We start from the raw sequence: 12,326 nt of genomic DNA, 5'->3' as shown, positions 1-12,326 counted from the left end.
CTTCTCCTACTTAGCCTCTCAGCAGAATTGTACATCAATATTTGTTCAACATCAATACTCTTCAGTTTCCATTAAACCACTCTCTGCCTCAGTTTTCATTCTTCCTCTGTGGCCCCTCTATTTCATTCTCCTCCTCTGCCTTTCCAGTGCTCATTCTAAGTGTCAGTGTTCCTGGGGTTCTGGGCCAGGTTATCATTTTTATTCACCTTCCCTAGACTTCTTTGCTGATTTCATTCACTTACATGGTTTCAATTGACCTCCATATCACATTGACTCCAAAACTTACGGCACTAGCTAATATATCATTTTACTTTAGTGCTAGTAGATTGATCTATCTTTTAAGCATTTTTACTTAAACTATAGTACCACAAATTCATCATAAAATTAAATTACTCATTTTATGTTTCTCTTGTTGTATATTCTCTCTTACCTATATTACCCACTACCTTACATCCGTTTATCTAACTCTTAATAAAATCCTACCAAATCCTACAAAAATCTAACACATTACTTATATTTGACCATCTCCTTTAAAACAGTGTACTCCAAACATTTTATTTCAAAACATTATTATATGTGTATACATTTATATGTTATAAAAATATGCAAAACTAAAAACATGGTTGAAATAAAATAAAAATAAATAGAAGTTCTAATGTTTCTTTTGTTGTCTGGCCCATTAGCCACTCTTACGTATCCCAGGAATATATACCCCATACTTCAGATACCACGGTTCTAGGTATCATCATGCTACACTGCCTAAAATGTTGCAGTAGTGTTCTGTCTTCATTTATGGCACTATAGACAGAAGAGTCATTCTCAAAAGAAAACATGACTCCTGTGTAAAATCCTTCAGTAGCTTATCACTGCCTCAGGGGAAAAAAAAACCCTAATTCAGCAACGAGACCCCTTTTGGTCTATTACCTCCCCTAGCCTATATCTGGGCTTCTTCCCTGCACCCTGACTGCAATAAACCTTACAAAGGTTACTCCCTCCTCTTAAAACCCACCTCTGACTTCACTGATTTCACTCTTATACACTGTTTAATATTTAGCTCAGAATTCATACCCAAAAAACCTACCGAGACAGGGATAGGTGGCCTTACTCTGTGCTTCCAAGCCATCCTAGGGTTTCCTTTTGTCAAATCATAACTCATTTACTTGAAAATATAATCATCTGTTTCAGCCTGACTCTGGTACCATTCAAGACCGTAGATTATTTGCTTCTGTATTTCATGCTCATGAAATGTCTTACAAGTTAGTGAATATTGTCTATGAGCTTTAAGTTTAAATTTAACTATTATATTTTCTTTCTTCTTGAATGTAGAGGTGCACGTAGCAGAAATGTTAAGAGCTTAGGCTTTGCAGTCAGCCAGACTGGGCTGAAATCCTTTTTCATTTCTTATTTGTGTAATATTGAGCAAGTTACATTCAATCTCTGAACCTCAGTTTGTGCATCTGTCAAATGGAGTAAAAAACGTTACCTGATATGATTACTGTAGGGATAATGCATGTAATATATCTAGCATATTTGAAGATACATTGTAGAAATTCAACAAATTGAGCATTTATTCATTTATTATTTTCAAGGGTTCCCAGAAATGGTGATTTCAAGTGCATCTTAGGGTAGAACAGTTTAGGTATTAATTTATTCATTCAATAAATAATTGTTGTCCTCTATATGCAAGGTGCTTTGCAAGTGTTTTAAGCATTTGTTTTAGGTAGTCATGCTATTGGCATTTTATAACTTGTTTCCATATTTTATTAATAAGCTTTTTTTTGAAACAGGGTGTTGGTCTATTACCTAGCCCAGAGTGCAGTGGTATAATCATAGCTCACTGTAGCCTTGACCTTCTAGATTCAAGTGATCCTCCCGTAGCTGGGACTACAGGCATGCACCACCACTCCTGGCTAATTTTCTTTATTTTTTATAGAGATTAAGTCTCAATACATTACCCTGACTGGTCTTCAAGAGAGCCTCCCACCTTGGCCTCTCAAAGCTCTGAGATTACAGGTTGCACTGCCGCACCCAGGGCTATTAACAAATGTTCATCATCTCATTTCATTTTAATTTCATATTTTTAAATGTTTTGTTTCTGCTTCTCTTAATCAAACATATACCTTTCAATTTTAATACATTTTTTCTTCTAATAGATCTCTCCCTCTATATCTAGTGTCATGTTTTTTTATATCAATTTTCTACATCATGTTTTATTTAGAAGACTGCATCCAATCACCCATGAAGTACCTTCTATAAAATTTCAGGTCCTTTAATAAAGGTCATGGGGTTCTATAGGCTATTATATTCATATATTTTTCATTTGACTTTTTTTGTTCTCTCTCACTTAGAGGGACACTGAAGCTAATTTGGCCCTATAGTTAGTTTGAAACTTCATGTGTACATTATCTACACTAATGTCCAACCAATGATAATTACCATGAAAATAAAAGAGCTATTAAGCCTAAAAAATCAGTAGTTAATCTGGCTTGACATTCTGTATCTATCAGTGAGTACTGTTTAAAGCTTAGGGGGAGATGGAGAACACATTATATTTCTAACTGTGCAAAACCATTCCAAGAAAAATGGTTTTCTTCTGTTAAATAATCATCAGTTTGAGGCCAAAACATAAGGACTGAGGAATCCAATGCTTGGGAAATATTCTGCATAGTAAAATGGCAAAAGCTATTCTCATGCTTAGGTATCCTCCTACAGTCAAGATTTTCCAGGGTAAATTCAGTCCCATGTCATAGACTGCTGACAGTACTTTTTAAAAATAAAGAAGCAATTATTTTTCTTTTTTCTCTTTAAGTCTTAACTTTAGTTGAAGATAACCTTAGAAATAACCTAGATAAAATAACTTTTATCTAGGACAGCCTAGATAAAAAGGTAGTGTCCAAGTAAAGAGAAGCTGAGCAGCAAAAGGGAAAATAATCGGAACAAGTTGATATTGACACTGACAGGAAAAGGTAACAAAAATTGTGCTACAGGGTATGCACATGTGAGTTTCCCCTCTTGTCTGTAAAAAAAGCTGTGCATTGAGCATCTAAAATTCTGTGAGTCTAATATGAAGTTTCAGTCAAGCAAGATAATATAAGGCAAACATGGACTGGTTTCATAGGGTGATAAATTTAGATATGTAAATGATGGTGAGTGTTTAATAAAAATTATCCAACTGAGAAATTTCAAATGATTAGAATTGAGATGGGAAGTCATCTGTTGCATAAACTTGTGGTGACTAGCCTCCAAGATGTCCCTGAATGATTCTTGCCTACTTATATTCACACTGTGTGGGTTCTCTCCTACATAGAATAGGGCTGACCTGGATAACTAATAGTTTGACTTTTGAAGGCTAGGTAATAGAAGATGTTGCACTTTCTCTCTTACTCTCTTTTGGTTCATTTACTTTGAAGGAAATGAGCTGCTGTATGATGAGGAACTCAAACAGCCCTCTGAAGAGAAACACATATAAAGGAACTGAAGCCTCCTGTCAATAACCAGCACTAATTTGCCAGGAACATGAGTAAGCTAATTGGAGGTGAATCCTGCAGCTTCAGTCAAGCCTTTGCTAACATCTTGCCTGGAACTCATGAGAGATTACCAGCTAAAATTACCAGAACACCCAGCTAAGCTGTTCCCAAATTCCTGATCCATGGAAATTCTGTGAGATACCCATTTATTGTTGTTTTAACTTGCTCATTTTAGGGAAAATTTGTTATGCAGTAACAAATAAGTATACAGCATTGGAGGGGGAAAATATCTAGAATAGTTTGTAACAAAGGGTAAAGTTAAGTCCATGAAAATGGGGAGTAAGGTAAGATGTAGAGGAGAAAACCCACATAATATTAAGAAAAGGCACAGACTCCTCTGAGCTTTTTACCTGCTCACAGAATAAAAAACAGGAAGCAAGTCAAAGTAAATATGAAATAAAAAAAGAATGAATTAGGTCGCAATAAATAGAAAAGCCAGGAGATAAAGAACAAAACAAAAGTTCATTTTGACAAAAATGGTCACAAAATCCAGAATGGCATCTTTTGAAAAGAGATTAAAATCAGGTCCATTTAAAACAAAATCACTAGTGACTTGTAACACAAAGCATCTAATTCTCCATATTATATTATATTACAAAGAATCAGAAGTACAGGCTTCATATGGTTTTAGGCAGGTCAGTCCTAAGAGACATATGGGGCACAAGGTAAAGGGAGAAAAATAGGGAAGAAAAATTTTGTTATTGTTTTGTATAAATATGTAAACATGTAAATCTAACCCAAATATTTGAGAGTATTTTGGGTACCACAAATACGGTATTCTTGTTGACTCCAATCATGTCAATACATGCAATAAATCCTTTAGTTGCATGCTCTTTTATCAGTTGGCTTTGCTACATAAGGAGAATGGTACAACCTTGGTTCTCATTTCGCTCCACTAACATATCTCAGGATGATAACTTTTCCAGTATACAAATGTGGACACATGTACCGCATTATCAGGCAGTATCTAAAGGGGCAGCATTACCATCAGCTTATACATTTTGTATCTTATTTTAAACTCCAAATAAAACTTAGCTTGGCATGCATATGAATAATAACCTTATGAATGATAAGGTAAAGATTTCACCAATTTCAAATACAGTACCTAAAACAGTGATTTAGATTGAGTGGTATATTCTCCAAAAATCCTTAGTTGAGAAAAGAAGACATGCTTGCAACCAGATAAAATTTTATATAAGAATACATTATTATAATGTATTATTTTGCCACAAAAACTTAATGGCAGTGAGTCATTTTGCACTAAAATAGAAATATTGTAAAATATAAAATATATAACTCATACTGCTAAACAGCTTGGGTAAATGACAAAATTGTCAATTTTTACATTTTATTTTGTTTGTTTTATATCTATTCAAATAACTGCTTATTAAAGCATGCTCACTGATTTTGAGTAAGTCTACAAAAAAACTTATTTTAGAACCTTCTCTAACATATACATAAATTTATTGGCTCATTAACTACATTAGAGAATCAACCAAGTCAAAAGTTAATAAGAACTTTGTTTTCCAGACTGTATCTGCTTTCTATTTTATAAAAATAAAGAGCAACACTTTATAACACAGTTACAAGTTCTAAGTGAACTATACTTTAACTCAAACTGATAGATATAATGTGAGATATATCTTAATTACAATTGCTTATTACATCTGATCCCTAATAACTACACAAGTTATTTTGTAGAAGAATGTTCTATGCTAAAGAAATCTTCACCTTTCAATATCATTTAGAAGCCAAAACACAAACTCATATACAGTACTTTGCAATTCTTTAATGCTTTTCCGTTTCTTTATTCTACGAGCTCTTGGAGAGCCAATCTCCTATCTAACCTCAATTTCGAATTCCAATACCCAGAGTAGTGCATGAGCACAGTGTATTACTCATGTGGGCTAGAACTATGGCTTCAACATTATTCTGCCTCTGATTCTTTGGGGTGTTTTCCTTCAATGATCTTACATGGATAGGCTTAATTCTCTATATTGCTTTCTTAATACACATTTCCTTTTCAAAACTATCCCCTAACTTTAATACAACATTTTGACTCCACTTCAATAGTGCATAGACTGAAGTTTTAATTTTCCTATTCTTTTCCTGGACCCCAATTAACCTAACCTAGATTAAGAAATGTATTCTAAAATGTTAGTGGAACATTAATACTAGTAAATAACATCAGAGTCCTTAAGTTTAATCCTTAAGGACTAAACGTGGTAACTAAATTTTACCTAATCATTTGAGTACCATGGTTTTCTAAGGAGCAGCAACAGAAGAGACACCTGCCCTCTCCCACAGGCTAATTTTAATTCTTTCACAAATCACTGAGAAGTCCTGTGAGTCATACACATAATTTCCACATGAATATGTATGAGTATATTTTATTAAAGCATACATTTGAAATAAAATCTTTCTGATGTAGCCATTTATGAAAACATATTTCTATTAACCAATGAGTTGCTAACATTTTTATAATCTCTTAAATCTTATGCTATATTTCTTGCTGAAAGTAACAAGCTGTATGACTTTCAACAAATGGTACCAATGCAGCACAGATGAAACATAAATTCTTCAAAATTCATTTCTCTTTAATACCGCTTTGCTATACTGCACCTCAGTCTTTCAAGTTCTACTTTTCTATTTCACTCTCAAGTACCAAGCATTAGAATTTTGATTCTATAGACAATATTTAAGTGGACTGAACCATTTTGTTCAATAAGAATATTACAGTAGTAAAGCATGTCAAACAATTGCCAAATCTATTATTTAAATAATTTTGAATATATAAAACTTAATACCCATGGTTATTTTGAGAAATGAGCAATAAAATATTGACATAAAACTTTATTATGCTGATGGCAATTGGCTAATTAATCATAATAGAGGAAGAAATAATCAATAATATTGATTTGACTTATCGTCTACCTATTATTTATTCAGCTATAAACAACGTTGGTTGATGTAAATACTGCATCAGCCCAAAATGATATCAGTAATATTTTTTTGTCAAAGCAAGAAAGTACCAACAATTATTCATCTTATTGTTTCAGTGGGTTTAATATGCCACTTGTTTAACTCTGAAAAAAATTTTAGCTTAGTTGGTTAAGTAATATAGTAACATATCTCTTTGGAGATAATTTTTGGTGAAATTGTCACTGTCAGTTATGTCTTTAATAGACGTTAAAAATTTAGCAAGAACATTTCATATGTTTTAATTTCCCAATATCTCTAACTATAATTTCCTTAAAAGCCTTAGTTCTTTAATGTTACATTAAGCCAAATCACTTTTTTTCCTGAATTCTAAAAATTTTGGCTTGTGTACTGATGTTTTCTTAATATAATAATTTTTTACTCTTTTGAGTTTTTAAATGTATATAATATTTTAACATTTAAATATATTTTAAAACTGAATTATAGTGAACCATTGTTTTTTTAAAACCTTTATGTTACCTGCAATTTTACTGCACCTAGATTTGGGTGCAGTGCTACAGTACTACACTCTATGAGGCTAACAATACAAACAAGCAAACAAATCCACAAACCCCTCTTTTACTGTTTCCTGAAGCCCCAACATTTAAGCCAGTAACTAATCAGCTTACACACAGTCCACACCTTATGAACTCTCCCATTCATGTTCATCATTTAATTTTGTGTTATATATATTTCCCCCAGAGGATGACATTTCAATTCTGTCTGACTTCGGAAGGCTTACTTCAGCAGATGTTCCATACGGAGCTAGAATGACTTGCCTAGTAGCTCTGTTTCTCTAATTTTAATCAAATGTTCAGTCATGTGAAGCCAGAGGGAATTTCTTCTTAAATTAATATAAATTTCACACGGAGCTACTGTGTGGTGCAAAGAATCCAAAATGCTGTTTTCTAAAAGGTTAGAAAGTCAGTTGAAACACAGTTGAATACAAATAAAAGTATTTATGCAAGTGAGTGGCCTGAGTCCCTCTCTTGCTTTGTCTAAACTTCAAAGCCAAGATGCTCTCATCTGTTGACTGAAAAGTTTCCACCAAAGGATGTGATTTGAGAGGTGCTAGAAAGCAGCTCTTGTTCCCCAAAGCCCCTCTCCCATCCGATGTATGAAATGTTTTTCAAAGGATATACAAGGGCTCTTCTATTATCACAGACAGTTTAAAATACATGGATTCTTAAGAAAAGGAAAACTAGTGACTTCAATTTGTGCAAAGATGTAATTTACTGGCATTAGACCTGAGTTGAATCTGTGACTGTGTTTATGTGTGAAAATAGCGGAGGAAAGGAGAGGTGTTGACAGGGAATAGAGCAGAGGACAAAGAAATAACTCAGAGATAGCAAAAGCCAAATTTCTCTAATTTACAACTTTAAGCTCTTCCTTGAATCTTGGATAAGATACTATAAAGACAGAAAAGAATTTCCAATTTCAGTGAAAAATATGAAATAAAAAGGAAAAATAAAAAGGAAAAATTAAAATGATTAAAACTGAGCTCATATACTGGTTTTAGAGTTCTCATGGCAATAGCTGTGCCTTATATTGTCCTGCTTTATAACCAGGCTCAGATAGCCATTTAACAAGAAAAACCTTTAAAATGGTAACAAATATATTTCAGATCTACACAGATTTTTGATTTTTTTTAAGTAACATGATATACAGTTTAAGCTAATATAACAGCTTAAAGACAAAAGTAGGCTAAGTCAGAGACCATTTTATCTGCTTTTATATAGTTTTGCTTAAACACTTGGTGTTCAAAATAATTTTAATTGGTGTATATATATAAAACAGGAAACAAATGTTTTAAATGGATTTTTTTTGGCATGATGGAAAACCTTTTTTGACTTTATAATTTACCACCTGCATTTCAAGGTCCAATTGTCTAAATAATATAAATTTAATATAAATATAAATATATAATAAATATATAAATATCTTTGCAGAAGTTATATGTTTATAAATTACAATTATATTATATAACATAATATAACAATTAAAGTTAATTATAATTAAATTTACAAATATATAATCAAATAACTTTATATATACTTAGCAACAAATACACACACACACACACACACATATATATGTAGCAACAATTATCTAGATATATGGTTGTTGTTGTTTCAGAGACAGAGTCTCACTATATTGCCTATACTAGACTCAAACTGCCTGAGCAGTTTATATTGCTGGGTTCAAGCAATCCTCCCACCTCAGCTTCCTGAGTAGCTGGAACTACTGGCATGTACCACTGTGCCCAGCTTAATTGCTATTTTGACTAAGGGTTATAAACATATAATTTCTGTGGAGATATCATTTATATTTTCTAGACAATTGGACCTTGCAATGTAGGGGACAAATTATAAAGAAAGTCAAAAAAGAGATTTTCCATCATGCAAAAATAAAGATCAATTTTAAAAATTTGTTTCCTGTGATTATATAATGGAAGTATTCTGGATTAAAATAAGAATAAGCTTTCAAAACTCAGCTTTCAAATCATTCACCAGTTTTAGCTGGTGAAACAGTCAAGTTGAATAGAAAATTGCCAAGTTCTAAGTATAAAGTGAGTCAGAATAAGCTAATTTATGCTGTAGTAATAAACAAGCTCAAATTTTCAGTGGTCTAATGCTTCATGTCCACTGCAGATTTGAAAGAAGGTCCTGCTCTTTGTGATTATTCAAAGATGCTGCTGACATACATTTGATATTAACTCTTATTTTCATGATCTCTGAAGCAGGAAAAAGTGATTGTGACAAAGCATGCACTGACTCTTAAAGCTTCCACATGGAAATGGCACATGACATTTCTCTTCAACATTTCTTTGCCCAAGGTGAGTTAGATGACCATACTTAATTGAAAATTACTGGTAAAATGCAATTCTACCATGTTTCTGTAAGGAGAGGCAAATTGGAGTATTTGTGAACAGACCTAATAACCATTATAATAGAAAAGGTAGGCCTTTTTCTGTTATTAGAAGTAATCCTTCTCTTAATTACAGGACATTGGGGCTTACGTTAAACTTAGAGGTAAAGTGGGTGTTGTACAGAGACAGCCAGGAGGGTGGTGGGCATGGAAATAGGCAGTAGGTTTTGCTCCATGGGAGAGATGAATCAAACTATTCTACTGTAGGAAGATGGCTATTAATAAGACACAAAATAGCTCGGACCCAAAAGAGCTTGCTTCTTATGATTCTCACTAACAATAGTAAGCAAGAGGACAATATTAACCTGGAGGTAAATGGATCATGAGGACTGAAAGCACAACTGCAAATGACCTTTGTGTATTGATCAGTGTTAACTACATTGGTAACGAATTGCTGGTTGCACTTGGCTTTTATTTTACTTTCCTTTGTTCTATAATAATAAAAAAAAATGTTGTCTTGTTATTGGCAGTATGTCTTTTAGTCTCACAGAAATGGATTGAGTAATTGATTACCCAGAGTGTTAACTGCAGGCCTTAGACCTCATCCAGCCCCCAATGTACTCTCCACTGGTTGTGCTCTAACTGTGGTTGTCACCCCTCACTACTAGAAACCAAGAAATGGGAGAAGACATAGGTCTAAAGACTAAGCATACATTCTTGTCCCAACCTTCTGAACAGTAGTTGAAATAAGTTGATATCTATCTATCTATCTAACCTAGCTATAATACTATTTTCATAAGGGTCTGATAAATAGTTTTGTTTATTCATAGACAGGACATTCCTCTAATCTATGTACTGAAGTTGAATAGAAAAGAAATTAATGATAGCAGTTTCTTCTCTATGAACATGACAAAAATTGCAACTTACACCATTACTTCAACCTCAAGGCTGTTTATACATCTGTATATTAATATTGACAGTATCTCCAAATTTTTCTAATCCTTCTCTTAATTACAGACACTTCAAATGACTCTGAGGTACACAGTCTTGTCTCTAGTCGCTATTGAATTTAGCAGGATCCAAGGCTGATGGGATGTTTGGGTAAGAGCAGAATGTGGCCTTACTTATAAACCTCTCCCATGCCCCAGGGGCATTAGGCAGTAGAATTTAAATTTCTTCCATGTCATCACTGGTGACTACAGGCTTAAACTAGACTTTGACAGGATGTTCTTTCTTCAAGCAAAAATGTGTGCTAACTAAATTTGGGGGGCAAGTATGAGCAGCACTGAACTGTGTGCTTAGGAACCACACCCTGGCATGATATTCTAGTTGAGAATTATTGTAATTATACATGTATTCATCCTGTGGCTGTCCTGCTTAACTTCCAATAAATTGGTCATTAAAGTTAGAATTGGCGATTACACCAGGTTCCTTTTTTTTTTTTGAAATTCTGACCAAATTCTTTTACAAAATTCATAATGCCATAAATTATAATGAAAAATAAAATAGAAACTATGAAAGAACATTATGTTTATTCATAATAATCTTTGATTTTCTAATTTTACTCTGTTTCTATATTTTTAATGTCTGTGAAAAAGCATACTTTTTGGAGAGGGAACATGAGCTCTTCCTGGGATTATATTTAAAAACTCATCCCTTCTCTTAGTGAAAATTAAGAGGAAAATACATTTGATTTGCACACCCTAAAATATCTCCATTTGTTTTCATAACTCCTGATAATAAGTGGTTTAGGGGATTATTATTTTAAAATAAATAACTTTGTCCAAGAGCATGCAACTAAATTGAGAGTAATAAACAGTATTAATGAATTCTTAAGTTCAATCTTAAGCACAATCATAGTTGATCTCCAATGAGAGGACTGTTAACCAAAATTAAGTATCTTAGGTAAAGCAATGATAATTTAAAATATTTTTATTTTGAATATGAATTGGAATGTATCATTTCCCATTGACAGTAGTGGAATATTAATCAATGTATTGTACTGTTCCTGATTTCTTTAATAGGAGAGAAAATGAATGAAAGTGGTCCTGTCAAGTATGGAAAATGTTCCTTATCCATTCATGATAATATGACTATCTCTAGTATCAACAAAGGTGCTGTATTTCCCACTGTACTGCACTGTCAAAAAGTTTAAGCGAAACCAAGTCAAATGAGCAAGTTCAGTGTCTATAAGAGGCATCCAAAAACCAGTACCTATTATTGTAACACAGGCAGTGGTTTGCACCAGAAATTTCAAGTGATCTTTTACTCCTCTCCCTCATTCACATCCTGCCCAAATCCAATTAATCATTAAGTTCTAGCCTACATTTTATTAATCTTTAAGTTCTAGTTGAGTATCATTTGAATCTAATTACTTCTCTCTCCTCATACTACAATTTTTCTCCTGGTTTGCTCTCCATAAATATTTATTGACTGAATGAATATTTGGCCATCAATATCTTCTAAACTAAAATGATTTGCCTTTCTCCAAATCTACTCTGAGCAGATTTTGTTGCTGGTGCTCACATTACTGTTCATTCCTGGAAAGCCTTTTTCCCATGGATCCTATTAAGACCTAATAGTTTATCAAAACTTTATTCAGAAAGCCTGCTCTCTTACATTTCTCCTTTCCAAAAGGAAAGTAATCTACTCTTACAATAATGTAAGAGTACTTTTCTTAAGAGATTGTTAGGGCAACTATCTTCTAACAGATTAAGTTCTTTGAGAAGAGGATCTAGGAAATGATCATCTATGCTTCCAAGAGTCTAGAACAATTTATTCTATGTAACTAAAGCACAATATTCATTTTTCTTAACATAATTGATATTTTAACACGTTGCAGTACTTCCCAAGTTTAGCTGCAAATTATCTGAAGAAATTTTTTAGGATGCAGATTTCTAGGCCCTATCCCAGTCTAATAAATCCAAACTCCTGAAAGAGGGCTGCAGACTG

At 33.2% G+C, this 12,326-nt stretch overlaps 1 protein-coding gene across 2 annotated transcripts in view; it reads left to right on the top strand.

The window, feature by feature from the left end:
* LOC107975205 (uncharacterized) overlaps window positions 1-12,326 on the top strand; it is a 72,323-nt gene that overhangs the window by 11,313 nt on the left and 48,684 nt on the right. Inside the window, exons 2-3 of one of the 2 annotated variants that reach the window (XR_001718535.4) lie at window positions 3,411-3,660; window positions 9,247-9,342. The exons of the other annotated variant lie outside the window; for it this stretch is intronic. The gene's annotated coding sequence lies outside the window, so the exon portion shown is untranslated. The remainder of the gene's footprint in view (window positions 1-3,410; window positions 3,661-9,246; window positions 9,343-12,326) is intronic. 2 annotated transcript variants of the gene reach the window in all.

Source organism: Pan troglodytes, chromosome 5, assembly GCF_028858775.2.
Source record: "Pan troglodytes isolate AG18354 chromosome 5, NHGRI_mPanTro3-v2.0_pri, whole genome shotgun sequence".
Lineage (NCBI taxonomy): Eukaryota > Metazoa > Chordata > Mammalia > Primates > Hominidae > Pan > Pan troglodytes.
Note: the sequence above shows the minus strand (reverse complement) of the source record. Positions and strands in the feature narration are given on the sequence as shown.